Source organism: Musca autumnalis, unplaced genomic scaffold (assembly GCF_047663935.1).
Source record: "Musca autumnalis isolate F117 unplaced genomic scaffold, ASM4766393v1 scaffold_3, whole genome shotgun sequence".
In the NCBI taxonomy this organism is placed as follows: domain Eukaryota; kingdom Metazoa; phylum Arthropoda; class Insecta; order Diptera; family Muscidae; genus Musca; species Musca autumnalis.
This window is the reverse complement of record NW_027411866.1, coordinates 200,384,108-200,399,116: the sequence shown is the minus strand read 5'-3', so window position 1 is coordinate 200,399,116 and position 15,009 is coordinate 200,384,108. Positions and strand designations below refer to the sequence as shown.

The following is a 15,009-nucleotide window of genomic DNA, read 5'->3' as shown; positions in this document are numbered from 1 at the left end:
ACTTTTTGAAAAAGTTTTAGAGTTATCTTGCACAATAGCCATTTTAGTATGTACCGGGAGGGTTTTGGTGCTTGGACCATTATCTCAAGAAGTATTGACTTACTCCGGAAAAAGAGTATACCATTGTAAATGAGGCCGCTAGAACAATCTACTGAAAAAAGAATCAAAACGATGTGAGAGGAGCTCTTAAACTTCACTTTTTTTGAATTTTATATGGGAGGTACCTGAAGGAGTGGACCGATATAGCCCATATTCCAACCTGATACATGACAGGATAAAGTAATATGATGTGCAAAGTCTGCACCAATCAGAAACTCCTGTGAGAATTATTTTGCGGATTTGCCACTTTCGTTGGTGCCGTCAGGGTTTCTTGGAACATTAAGGCCAACATCTCAGGATGTAAGGACTTGCGTAAGAAAAAAATTGCACCGTCATAAAGGGAGTCACAAGGACAACCTGCTCAAAAGAAATTCAACGCAATCCGGGAGAAGCTCTTCAACTTCAGTTTATCCGAATTTTGTGCGGGAGGTACCCGAAGAAGTGGACCGAGATAGTCCATATTCCAATCTGATAAATGACTGGATGAAATAATATGATGTGCAAAATCTGCGCCAATCAGAAACTCCCTGCGAGAATTACTTGCGGATTTGTCATTTTGGTTGATGCCGTCAGCGTTTCTTGGAACTTTTAAGCCAATATCTCAGGAAGTATGGACTTGCGCAAGGAAAAAATTGTACCGTCGTAAAGCGAGCCGCAAGGACAACTTACTGAAACAAATTTCCTTAAACTTCACTTTAACCGAATTTTGTGTGGGAGGTATCCGAAGGAGTGGGCCAATATACTCCATATTCGAACCCGATCTATATCAAAGTTTGGACCAAATCGATTGCTCCCTTCGAGAGTTATCGTTCACACCATTTTACAGACAAATTTTGAACTTTTATGGGGAAGGTACCCGAAGGAGGGGACCAATATGGCCCATTTTCGAACTTAACCTAAGTTTGGATGAAATATTACGATACCCAGAATTTGGTTCGGATCAGTTGATCCGTTCGAGAGTTATCATGCGCACAAGCCAGACAGACCGACAGACAGACGGACGGACATGGGTAAATAGACTCCAAATTGTCTGAAACTAATTTCGTCCAAACATACTTGGGGTCTAAAACCGTTATTTCGATGAGGCAAATTTTTGGTCGTATCAAAGTGTATATACCCTTTCTAGCCTAAAGGCTGAGGATATAAAAACTTACGTTTTGTCATAAAACGGGCCTAAAGGCTGAGGATATAAAAACTTACGTTTTGTCATAAAACGGGCCAACAAAATATGACAAATAAAATCGATCGATGAATTTCTAGATTCAGTATTGCGATGCTCTAACTCATTTTTTGAGTTGCCGACAAAAATCTAGAAAATTAAAACGCAAAATTATGAAAAGTTGAGAACACTCTTGCTGTCGGTAAAACTTTACGACTACTTTCTTTGGGTCTCTAACTTACCTAATAATATTGTTATTTACCGAAATTATAAGCATTTTAAAGTTTTTTTAAATGAATAATGAAAAAATTTTGTTGTCCCGAATTTAATGTCATATTTCTATAAAGTAGAAAAAATGCCCGAAGTCGGAGTCGAGTTATTTTTTTTTTTCGACTCGGACTCCGACTCCAGCAAAATTGCTCGACTCCGACACGTAGACTCCGACTCCGAAACCCTGTTTTTAATAACATCTGCCACTTCCAAATGCGCTTGCTTGTTTGCCACAAGTGGTGTTCGACTTTGTAAATATGTTTTTTTTTTATTAAAACATATTTACAAAGCCTGACACACTTTTTACTGCTTTGTTTTTGTTTTTGTTTTCTGTTACAACAAGAAAATCAATAGGTTAAGATCATTTTTCTTGTGTATTTCCAAAACTCGTACACACAGATACTCACACACATTTACTCGCTCGTTAATCATAAACACTTGCATAAAATAAACATAAACTTGAAAAAAAAAAAATAAAAAAAATAAAGTGGGAGGACTGGTGGGGCTAGAACCGCAGTAACAACCACACATGAGTGTGTATGCAGTCATGACAAAAATCAGAAGAAAAAAATAATCAAAGATATATTGTGCTTGGTTGTGTGTGCATATTGTAAACAAACGAAATATCGAAATAAAAAATATATGTATGTATGTAAAAAAAGCGAAAGACTATCGAAAAAAAACTTGAAGTGGAGAACTTGTTTTGTTTTAATTTTTTATTTGTTTATTGTGACTGCTAATCACCAGCTCTTCTGTTACAATGAATCTGAAAATATAAACAAAAATCAGCTGACATATAAAAAAAGAACATAAATAATAACAACAGGCAACAAACCCACAAAACAGTTGTGCTTAGAAAAATATCAGTGTTAGAAAAAAAATCAAAATGTTGGACAATGCACTTAGGTGTCTATTAACTTTTGTGTTCTCAGCCTGACAGCTCCAGCCACCATGTTTTCTCTCATGAAGAAGTATTTGATTACAATTCTCGTGACTGGCCTTTCACAATTGGGTTACATTTGATAAGAGAAGTACCTTGATTTGCTATTTTTATGACCAATGCTGTGATTATACGTCCATGAACATGTATATGTATATAACCAATCGTTTTTATTCTTTTAATGATTCTCCCATTTTATGAGACCAAAAAAGTAATGCGTAAAAATCAATATCATAGAAATGAATTTAATACAAATGTTAAATACATAATTACTTGTGGAAACATTTGATCCAGCATGACTTATACATCTTTGCATGCACTTTCTCCACTCCGAATGAAACACCTCCAAAATATGGTTTTGAACACTTCAACAGCATCTTTTGCCGACGAAAATCGTTGACTACGCCTTTTTTTCTTGATGTGCGGGAATAAGAAGAAGTCATTGGCACTACACAGTGGATCCACTTGTACGAAAAAAGTGGCCAAAAATATTTCCAGTGTAAATATCAAGCTGATGCTCTGGTTACAGCTTTGTGCTGCTGCGAAAATTGTTTTAAGAAACCATGAGCGTAGCTTTCTCAAAATTTTTGTCTGAAAATTGGTAAAATTTAGTTCTTATAGCGTTCTTCCTGGAAGACACATACCGCCCACGTATGTAAGTCATATGTGGAAGAAGAATTGTTCGACCTTCCCATTGATGTCAATTATGTTAATGTAAGTGGTCAGATAACAGAGTTTTTTCCATAGAAACCATATTCTAGGGCAGCTTTAGTCTGCGACCCACCAAAGTCTGGCACTAGATGACAGTTCATTTTAATGCTGGATAATCTTAAACCCATGACCTGCAATGGAAACCCAAAAAATTTGAAGGACGATGGCGTGATTTCATGGCATCTTTTGCATTGGTTCAAACGAAGTCGTGATAGATCCGATATTTTCATTAGCATTTAAACCAATGCAAAGAAAGTCGTGAAATATACGATCTCTTCATCAGAATTTGAACCCATACAAAGGAAGTCGTGAAAGATCCGATCTTTTCATCAGCATTTGAACCCATTCCATCGATCCAATAGAGATGAATTTTGTGTTCTTATTTATACACATTTTTCTAAATATATAAGATTAATTATTTACATTAGGATTGATGTTGTCGGAGACTCGAAATCACAATCAATGTTGTTATAACTCTCGTCGTAATGATAATGCAAAGCATTGGTGAAAATGACATGCCAAAGTATTGGTGAAAATGGGGTCCACGCTCATATGCTAAAAAGATGACATGCCAGATCACTTTCACCCATGCACTATAGGTAATTTGCCCCGTTTTTGAGACAAAAATTAATAACAGCGGAATTAAAGGATTTTTTTTACTTTTTAAATTATTTATGTGTAAAAGTGAGATAAAACAAAGATTTTTACAGAAAAAATCGGATATAAGGAACAACGGTTATAAGCAACTACGTATATAACGAACAAAGCTATTTCTTCCGATGCCATTTTCATTAGTTTTCTTATACACAACAAACTGATGAAAACGATCACGGTAATAAGTAACACCAATTTTGTCCCCGCGAGTAGATTTTCCAACGAGTTGTTACTACAGTTTTGTATATTTTTTTTAATATACGTTAATAAAGACGAGTTTAGTACTCATTTAAACCGTATCAATGATTAATATGTAATAGAGAGATAAAATAAAGCTTACTACTGCCGCACCGTTTATAGAAAACCGCGGATATACCGAACAATTTGTCGTCATTACTTATTTTATTTGCAATGAAATTGTAAACAACAATATTTCTTCTATTTATTATTTATTTCCTCAAACCAAACTTACACAATTTTAAGACTTTTTATTGAGAAGTAACCTAAAAAAATCTCATAAATATCAAAAAACGGGTAAAATCGGGTTTTGAAACCTAGTAATACCAATGCAGAAGACTTTCAGTAATGTGTTCTAGGTTGCAAAATCACGGCCAAACACGGCCAATTTAGTATAAGTCTATATGAAATGATTTTAAGAAAAATAAAATATTTATTTCTGATTTTTTGAGTTTTTTGGGCGCTACCCAACATTTTTAAACTATATTATATATTAAATAAATTCCTCTCGCAATTGCCTATCTATTCCATTTTACATATATTTATATTTGGTTTATTTTTCCGCGGTTTTAAATACATTGAAATATGCCTAACAATATATATTTTTTTTAGTTTTTCTTCGAAATTCTCATTTTGACTGCAATTTAAACCGCGATAAAGACGCTATTTTGAAAAATATCATTCAAATTAATAAATTTTGACATGTTATTTTTTCAATGCCAACTAAAAAATTATTATTATAAAATGTTGCAAAATCGACTTTTTGCCCCAAAAACTGGGCAAATTACCTATAGTGCCATGATTGAATGGCATCGAACATTTTGCTGGGTATATATTCTTAATCAGCATAAAATTCAGAGTCGATATAGCTATGTCTGTCTGTTGTAATCACAACAACGCCCACAAGCTAGAACGCTATATTTTGCACCAGAGTGTATTTTTGCCATAGGAAAGTCAAGTTCGAAGATGGGCTATATCGACCCACGTTTCGGTATAGCCCCATATAACGGTACCACCCGATTATCGATATTTTGAGTATTTTAGCTACAATTTTCAGCCAAACTGGCCGTAATTTGACATTTAGTGGTCACAACACTTCTCCACCAAAAATTATCAAGATAGGTCCACGTTTTGGACCTTTCCGATTTTTGGTATTTTAAGAGTTTTAGCTACAATTTTTAACCGAAGCAACTGTAATTTGACATTTGTCCGCCTGTCTGTCTGTCTGTTGAAATCAAGATACAGCTCGCAATTTTTAAGATAGAGCGTCAAAATTTTGTACAGAAGTTTTTATTACTTCCAGGATGGTTGGTATTGAAAATGGGATATATCGGTCTACGTTTTGATATATGTAGCCCCCATAGATCGGTACCTCTCGATTTTCAGTATTTTTGAGGTTTTAGCTTCATTATCCCACCAGAATGGCTGAAATTTGGTATTTAGTCATCGTTGGGTGTATAAAACTTTCCACTTGAAATTTGTTGGTATAGGTCCACGCCTTCACATAGCCCCCATAGAACGGTACCACCCGATTTTCGGTATTTTGAAGGTTGTGGCCACAATAATCCACCGAAATTGCTGAAAGTTGGTACTTAGTCTTGGTTGGGGATATAGAACTATCCCTTAGAAATTTGCCGATATAGGTCCACGCCTTTCAATAGCCCCCATAGAACGGTACCTCCCGATTTTCGGTATTTTGAAGGTTGTGGCCACAACAATACGCCAAAATGGCTGAAATTTAGTACTTAGTCTTCGTTGGGGGTATAGAACTTTCCCCCAGAAATTTTTCGGTTAAGGTTCACGCCTTCATATAGCCCCCTTAGAACGGTACCACCCGATTTTCGGTATTTTAAAGGTTGTGGCCACAATAATCCACCAAAATGGCTGAAATTTGGTCCTTAGACTTCATTGGTGGTATACAACTTTCCTCCAGAAATTTGTCGGTATAGGTCCGCGCCTTCATACAGTATCGGCCAAAACTAAAGCACCCCCTCAGTACATTTTTTTAAATGATAATTTTTTTTAAAAAAAGTAATAAATTTATTTTTTTATTTTTCTTTTTACTTATTTATATCTTTGTTATTGGAAAACACAAAAATAAGGAATTGAGAATTTAATAGACAAAAGTTAAAATTGAAAAAAACATTTTAGGTCGCAAATATAAGCGGACGAAACTAAAGCACCCCCCAATTTGAGGTACAACAAAAACTATTGAAATCAATATTTCGTTGCGCATCCTCTATTCTGGATGATACAATCACATCTTTTAGGCATAGAGGATACTAAATTATTAATTATTGCAGGCGAAATAATTGATTTTCGGAAAATTTAGCTTAAATCCCCAAAATACTGAAAATGGGAAGTTACCGTTATATGGGAGCTATACCCAAACGTGGACCCAGGTCCACGATTTTTTGTGGGTATTTTTTGTGACTACTGGGAACGCTAAGTACCAAATACAAAATCGCTTAGGTTTAAAAATTAGCAAAAGAACGATTCACAGAAGAACGGTATACGCCGGCGTCTGCCACACTTTCCTACTAAATTAGCTGTAATTTGGTACTTAGCGTCCCCAGTGGTCACAAAACATATCCACAAAAAATCGTGGACCTGGGTCCACGTTTGGGTATAGCTCCCATATAACGGTAACTTCCCATTTTCAGTATTTTGGGGATTTAAGCTAAATTTTCCGAAAATCAATTATTTCGCCTGCAATAATTAATAATTTAGTATCCTCTATGCCTAAAAGATGTGCTTGTGTCATCCACGCAACAAAATATTGATTTCAATAGTTTTTGTTGTACTTCAAATTGGGGGGTGCTTTAGTTTTGTCCGCTTATATTTGCGACCTAAAATGTTTTTTGAATTTTAACTTTTGTTTATTAAATTCTGAATTGCTTATTATTGTGTTTTCCAATAATAAAGATATAAATAAATAAAAAGAAAAATAAAAAATAAATTTATTACTTTCTTTTTTCAAAATAGTCTGGCTTAATCCCATTATTGTTGTTTTAATATTTTAAAACAACTAGTTTATTAGTGGAAAAGATTTGGCTTTGTTCGCCAAGGGGTAAGGCAGGGAATACTATAGTTTCGATTCTCGCCACAGAATCTCATCAGTTCCCTTGTTTTTGTTTGTGGATATTCTCCACCGAAGTTATTTTTCAATAACTTCTTCAACAAAAAACTTGTTATACCCAAACATCAATCGTCAGCTCGAAGTATAAAGGTAAGCAAAGAAAAAAGTTCAATGAGAAGTTTTTCCTTGGCAACCTCACACAACTCCGACGAAAGTGTCTGCGAAAACAATTCAAACCTTTTCCACGAGTATGTGTCGTCGAATTTCGACGAATGCACACACCAAAATTTGGTTGGTCTGCCAAGGAAAAACTTCTCATTGAACTTTTTTCTTTGCTTACCTTTATACTTCGAGCTGACGATTGACGTTTGGGTATAACAAGTTTTTTGTTGAAGAAGTTATTGAAAAATAACTTCGGTGGAGAATATCCACAAACAAAAACAAGGGAACTGATGAGATTCTGTGGCGAGAATCGAAACTATAGTATTCCCTGCCTTACCCCTTGGCGAACAATGCCAAATCTTTTCCACTAATAAACTAGTTCTTTTAAAATATTAAAACAACAATAATGGGATTAAGCCAGACTATTTTGAAAAAACAAAATTGCAAACGCTATCAAAAAAAAAAAAAAAAAAAACGCCACAATGTTTCTAATTTTTATTACTTTGCTTTCTTAAAAAAAACATCATTTAAAAAATGTACTGAGAGGGTGCTTTAGTTTTGGCCGATACTGTATAGCCCCATAGAACGGTACCTCCCGATTTTCGGTATTTTAAAGTTTGTGTCCACAATAATCCACCGAAATGGCTGAAATTTGGTACTTATCTTTGATGGGCGTATAAAACTTTCCCCCAGAAATTTGTCGGTACAGGTCCATGTTTTAATATAGCCTCCATAGAGCGGTACCTCCCGAATGTGGTTATTGTGAAAATTAGCCACATTTTATACGGAAATTGCTGAAATTTGAAATTTTGTCTTCTTCATACACGAAGGGAAATTGTTCCATTTTACAATACAAATCGTGGTGGGGGGTATAACAAGTTCGGCCCGGCCGAACTTAACGCCGTTCTTACTTTTTTATTTTTGCCTTATTAAGGCGAATGTCATTTATAATAATTTTTTTAATTTAATTAATTTTCTTTCGAGTTGAGCTCTTATGACCTAAGAGGTACATTGAAAAATTAGGAGTCTATCGAAGTCCCACACATCATCCAAACATTATGCAACGTTTCACGGGTGGTTAAAACCAGCACCGTTAGATTTTTAGGTCATTTTCTCACTATCTACTCCGTATTAGTGAAACTCCGCATAACTGCAAATATCGGATAACTGAAATGCCATTAAACTCAATTAATGCACTTGCCATTGAAATCTCTCCGTTTTACTGAAATAAAAGAGAAGTCTCCCTTGTCCCGTATAAAAGACTACTTTTCAATAAATCCATAATGTCATCTAGTGTTCTTTTACTCAAAAATTTTACGAATAGTTACTGGATGTTGTTCGTGTACAATGCAAAAGACCTTAGTCGATTACAAGAATTTGCTGGATTTTTACAAATTGTTGAGTAAACGAACACACCAAATTTTGCAAACTCATTAGAAGAAAAGATCGCGATTCGTCATTTTACTTGGATGTTTGGAACAGAAACAAAATAAAGAAACAAATGAAAAGAATGCATTTTTCAAATTATTTCAATAAATTGAAATGCGATCGACCGGGTTTCATAGAAAATAAATTTATGAATATTTTAAGTGTTTCCCAGCGGCAATATGTCGAATTAGAACAAATAAACAAATGATCACCAATCCAGAGGATAAAAACAGAAATGTGTTGATGAATAGACAAAGCTTCAAATAAAAACAGAAACTGGGCCGTTTTTGTTGCAGTAAGCCAATAATGTTGAAAAAGAAGATCAATGTGGATTTTAAACCATTGAATAGTTGGCTCGAAAGGTGGAACATGCGAGAGAATATTTATTTCATAAACTTTAATGGTGGAAAAGTTTTACTAATACAGGTGAAGCTAAAGAGCTGCTAGACAAAACTCTTCCAAATATATAGCAGAAGATTCGAATATTCTGCAGATAACGCATATGTCTACTCAGCATTATTCTGCAAACGATGTCGAAAGATCCAATCAAACTATTTTCATAACGAATTAAATTTGTTATCATTTTGATTCTTTTAATTTATTTATTTATCTTTTAATTAATTTATTTTTATGCTATGGATTGGATTCTGAAAATTTTTCACTTATCCGAAGTTTGGATTACTGGAAAATTTTCACTTATGCGATGTTCGGATTACTGAAACTAATTTCAGTTATCCGAACTCCGCTTAAGCGCAAACTTCGGATAACTGAAACGAACATGCTGATTTTTTGTCCTTCCAGTAGCGGAGTCGACTGTAAATGTAAATGCGAAATTATGTTAGTTAATTGAAAATCCAAATGTCCCCTAAGGTCCTTTTTACTTGTTTTCTTTTAATTTCCTTATATTGTTATCGGTCCCAGTCTTATATTTATTTGGCCACGCATTTGGTTTAAAACGCAAGCAATTTAAAAAATCGATTTTTTATAATGTTAGATTTTGAATGAAATACTTAAATATATCGCTCTTTTACTCAAAGAGTGTCATAACTCAAAAAATGCCTTTTCTGATTAATCTTCCCTGAAGTAGATGTAGTCGTTATTCCAACTTTACGCTTTCAAAAAATAAACTTTTTTAGCTTTTATTTTCTTTTTATATGTATTTGTACATTATAAACATATTTTTTGAGAATTTAATAAATAATAGACTCTGAGACTGAAAACAGTCAAACAATATATTCATAATGATGATGACTTATACAATAATTTCAAACAAATTGCTAGTCGATTTAGCCAATAGGGGAGCAGGAACAGGCAGGGAATTACAATTTACGTTAAGAACATGAAACTGATGACGCGTTGAATCGCGTTATGACACTACCAGTTCCGTACTTAAACGATTTGTATACATATCTACACATGTATGTATGTAAATATGTAGTTACAATTTCTAAAATCGTGTGTGTGATCCATATGGACAAGATTTCTTTTTGTCTGGCTTTGTACTAAAGAGTAGGCGAATGTTGTTTTTTTTGTATTTCTTTACTAAATCTATTAGCAATGATAATCTGTTATTGACAGACTTACAGACAGACAAAAAGAAAAAAGTTATTGACTGATAATAGAAAATTGAAAACTTTGAACTGTTGTCAAACGAGTACTTTTCTCTTGATACACCCATTTTTAGATGTTTTTTGTATTACGTCTAAACGTAAATGATTTATTATGAGTCCAGTTATATATAATGTAAAATTCTACGCTAATTGAGAAAGTGTGTTTTCGAAATACGTGCTATAAATGGAAATGCTTAATGTAACATTTATACAATTTTCGTAATACTTGAATTTTTTGTCGCAGCCGTAAATAGGAATCTTTTAAAAGTTTATATTGGCATTTTAAGGAAATATCGTTCAAAATGTTGATAAGAGGTGGCTTCAGGACTTTTTGACAAAAACAATATCTCATGATAATTAGACTTTGAAATTTTGACATTGGCAATTAATCGATTAATCAAATTTTTACAGTTTCAAAAGAAAACTCGAAAATCGACTAATAATCGATTTGCTGTGGTTATGAAAAAGTCTGAAGTCGAGTTTTAGGACAACTGGGGTGCACGCTGAAGGTCGTGGGTTCGATTCCCCGGCCAGGCAACATCAAAAATGTTTTTAACGGTGGCAAAATACCCCTTAGTAATGTTGGCGACATTTCCTGAGTATTTCAGCCATTTAAAACTTATCTACAAATTGGTGTCTTAAGACACGCCGTTCGGACTCGGCGATAAACAGTAGGTCCCATATCATTGAGCTAATATGAATCGGAGTGAACTCATTGATATGAGAGAAGTCTTCCTTGTCCCTTCAGGGATGTTTGTGGAACAATGATTATAAATAATCGTCAGACCGAAAAAATAGCATTTTTAGTGTAAAGGCCTCGACACATAAGAAGCTTAAGACATATCTGGTAAATGACTAAAGACCAAGTTCGACCCAATTCAAATGTCTTTAGTCTTTTATCAGATATGACTTCAGCAAGAATGCCATGCTTCTTATGTGTCGAGGCCTTTAGACCAAAATCGAAAAGTCGAAAAAATCTATTATTGCTTTCCATTACCTATCCCTACATTGAACATTCTTAAAAAATGCTCAAATTATTTGTTTTTTAAATCCCTAATATAAACATAAGATTATTAGTTACATGACAGCTCGGTTTTAACTCAAAGGAAAAAAATCGATGTCGGATTATGTGGCACCCCCCTAAAGTGTTTAGTTTTGTTAGATCTTAAGGTTGCCAAAGTTTGAGCACAATCGAAATATATTAATACTGGGGCCTCAAAGTTTTCATAGTAATTTGTACGAGGCCAAAGTGAATTTTCAAGAAATTGCTCTAAAGGCCACAAGTAAACAAGTAATCCTACAAAAATTGTGAAAATCTGCTGGATTTAAATATTAGGCTATATTATTGGCCAAATATACTATTGGGGCAACATAAAAATTTTACCCGATTTACATAAATTTTTGTAGGATTTTTTTTCTAGCTGCAGTAATGAACATGTAAAATTTTCTCATCGATTGGAAAATAAATGTTGCCTTTAGGACAATTTCATAAAAATTCACCTTTAGTCCCATACAAATTACTATGGAAAGTTTTAGGGCCCAATGGCACGTGTTAACCTATTCCGATTGTGCTTAAACTTTTGCAATCTTAAAATCAAACAAAACTAAACAATCTAGAGGCGCGTCGCAAAAAAAACACAATACACATATACACATATCGCTCATTTACTCAAAGAGTGACACATTTCAAAAAAGCCAGTTTCAAGAAAAACGGGTTTTAACTTTGCGATTGAAATTTGACTTCCCAACTTAAAATGATTATTACAAACTAAAATATATATTTGGGCCACTACAAACTAAAATATATACTTACAAACAGCTAGCCAGATATCAGTGCTAAATTTCTGTGCAAGTTTAAGCATGATTTGAGTTGTTTTAGTGCTTCATAAACAAAAAAACTGTTGTGTTGAATTATGCGAAGCTCGTAGTAAATGAACTATAACTCGTTGAGTTTTAGAGATATCAGCATGAAAATTTGACACAAGATAAAGTAAAAGTCGTAGAAAAAAATAAAAATTGCTAACTCACAATACGCATTTTTTGAGTTATGCCACTCTTTGAGTAAATGAGCGATATGGTGATCGGTCCATTTGTTTTGGAGCTAGAGTGGACATCGCAATCCGCTTTAATGTTTTAATGTTTTTCGTAGACGATCATTTGCCGAAAAACTTTGTAATATTCTTCATCAAAAATATTCTGAAAGTACGAGGGCAGTTCGGAAACTTCTTAGCCTAGCACAAAAAGCGCGGTATTAACAGAAAAAAGTTAAGTGTTTTGGAAACTTCCAACTCTGTTATGAACACATGTTAAATTTTGTTTCGATCTGGCAACTCCTTCATATAGAAACAGGTGTTCAAAAAATTAGAAATGCGTGCTGTCATTAAATATTTACATAAAAAAGATTTATCGGGACAAGAAATTCATAATGATATGGTGAATGTGTTAGGTGAAAGTGCTCCTTCATATGCAACAGTAAAAAATTGGGTTGCTGAATTTAAACGTGGTCGTACAAGCATTGAAGATGAACCACGTAGTGGACGTCCAAAAACAGCAACAACAACAGGAATTGTAGCCAAAGTGCATGATATGGTATTAAATGATCGACGAATAAAAGTGCGTAAAACTGCTAATATCATGGGCATCTCAAATGATCGAGTCCATTAAATTTTGCATGAAGAACTACAGATGAAAAAGCTTTCTGCAAGATGGGTGCCGCATTTGTTAACAGTCGATCAAAAACGCATAAGAATGAACATTTCTCAAGCTTGTTTGGATCGTTTTAAGCGAAATAAAATGGATTTTAAGCATCATAACTGTTGATGAGACATGGATCCACCACTATACTCCAGAGACAAAAGAACAATCCAAACAATGGACTGGAGCTGGAGGAAGTGCCCCAAAGAAGGCAAAAACAATTCAATCGGCTGGTAAGGTTATGGCAACGGTTTTTTGGGACTTCAAAGGTATTGCATTGATTGACTATCTGCAAAAGGGTAAAACAATAAATTCAGAGTACTATTGCAACCTTTTGGATCAATTAAATGTACAAATTCGAGAAAAACGTCCTGGCTTACAACACAAAAAATAATTTTTCATCAAGACAACGCACCAGCGCACAAGAGTGTTTTAACAATGCCTAAAATCAACGAATTAAAGTACGAGTTGCTTGACCACCCACCTTATTCTCCTGATTTAGCTCCCAGTGACTTTTACTTGTTCCCAAATCTAAAAAAATTCCTTGCTGGCAAGCGTTTTACCTCAAATGAAGATGCAATTACAGTTGTAAACCACTATTTTGAAGACCTTGAGGAAAACTATTTTAATCAAGGGATAGAATTGCTAGAAAAGCGTTCGACTAAGTCTATTGAAGTTTCAGGAGATTATATTGAAAAATAAAAATATTTTTGAAAAACTACTATTCTCTTTCATTGATAGGCTAAGAAGTTTCCGAACCGCCCTCGTAGATTGATGTGTGTTCTTTCAGATTAAACAAGTAAAATTTATTTGTCGGCTATGCAAAGCAATAGTGGATAGGGGGAATTTTGTGGCCCTATCGAGGGCTGCACGAAAACTTTCTGGCCTAGGCAACACCGTATGTTGCCAGGCGCCATCGATCAAATTAAATCTTTGTATGTCGATAAAGGACCATCCTGTAGCACTATGAAAAACTGATTTCAGAATTCACTACCCAAAAAACGAAGGTCGTAAGGGTCGACAAAAATCGGCCATTGTGCCAGAAAAAAAAATTAAGTCGTGCCTGAACGAGTAATGCAAGATCGTCATGTTATATACCGTGAGATAGATACATCCTGGGTCATTTTTTCCACCAACTAACATTTGATATTGTATAAACACCTGGCCGCAAAAATGTATTTTTCTCGTTAGATCCAGCAAAATTGGACAATCGCTCAAAAAAGGCTCTTGTGGATTGGTGCAAAGGAATAGTGGATAAAAACGATCGCGGTGCTTTAAATGCCGACGAATCTTGGGAGACCAAAACAAAACAGGAATCGACACTTTGGGTCTTCGAAAGCGAGCCAAATCCAACGAAAGCTGTTCATGCACTTCGAAGCAAATGGTCGCCTGTTTCTTTGGCAAAACTAACCGTGTGGCGACAATACGTCTTGAGAAATGTAGGTCAATTAATTCTGAGTGGTACACTATAATTTGTTCGCTTGAAGTCTCCTGAGAAATTCGAAAAACGAACTAAGAGAAGACGAATCATTGTGCATCATGGCAATGCGAGCTCTCACACATCGATTCAAACCAGCACCTTTTTGACCGGACAAAAGGTGGAATTGATGAGCAATCTATCGATAGTCGGACTATCGTTTTGATCACTATCGTAAAGCTTTGCTTATATTGGAATCAGAAGCAATTATGTTTTAAATAATTCGTAAGAGATTACCCAAATACTTTGTTTTGATGGTGTGATGTGATGATGATGTTAATTTTGTTTGCCAGCTCTAGTCATCCGCGGTCCCAGCACATCAAGAAAAAAGTCGTGGTCAACGTGTGGGGTGCACGCAGAGAAAAAAATATGTTTGATCCAACAATCTTCAAAGAGCAAATATTGTAAAGATATTGTTAGATTCCGCATGTAGTATTGGGAGTCCAACAATAGTTTTTTGTTAATTACAACAATTGTTTTTGTCATATC

The 15,009-nt window shown here is 34.6% G+C and overlaps 1 protein-coding gene across 1 annotated transcript in view; it reads left to right on the top strand.

Annotated features, from left to right (window-relative positions):
- LOC141398700 (uncharacterized) overlaps positions 1 to 15,009 on the top strand; it is a 112,365-nt gene that overhangs the window by 30,491 nt on the left and 66,865 nt on the right. The gene's annotated exons all lie outside the window — the stretch shown is intronic.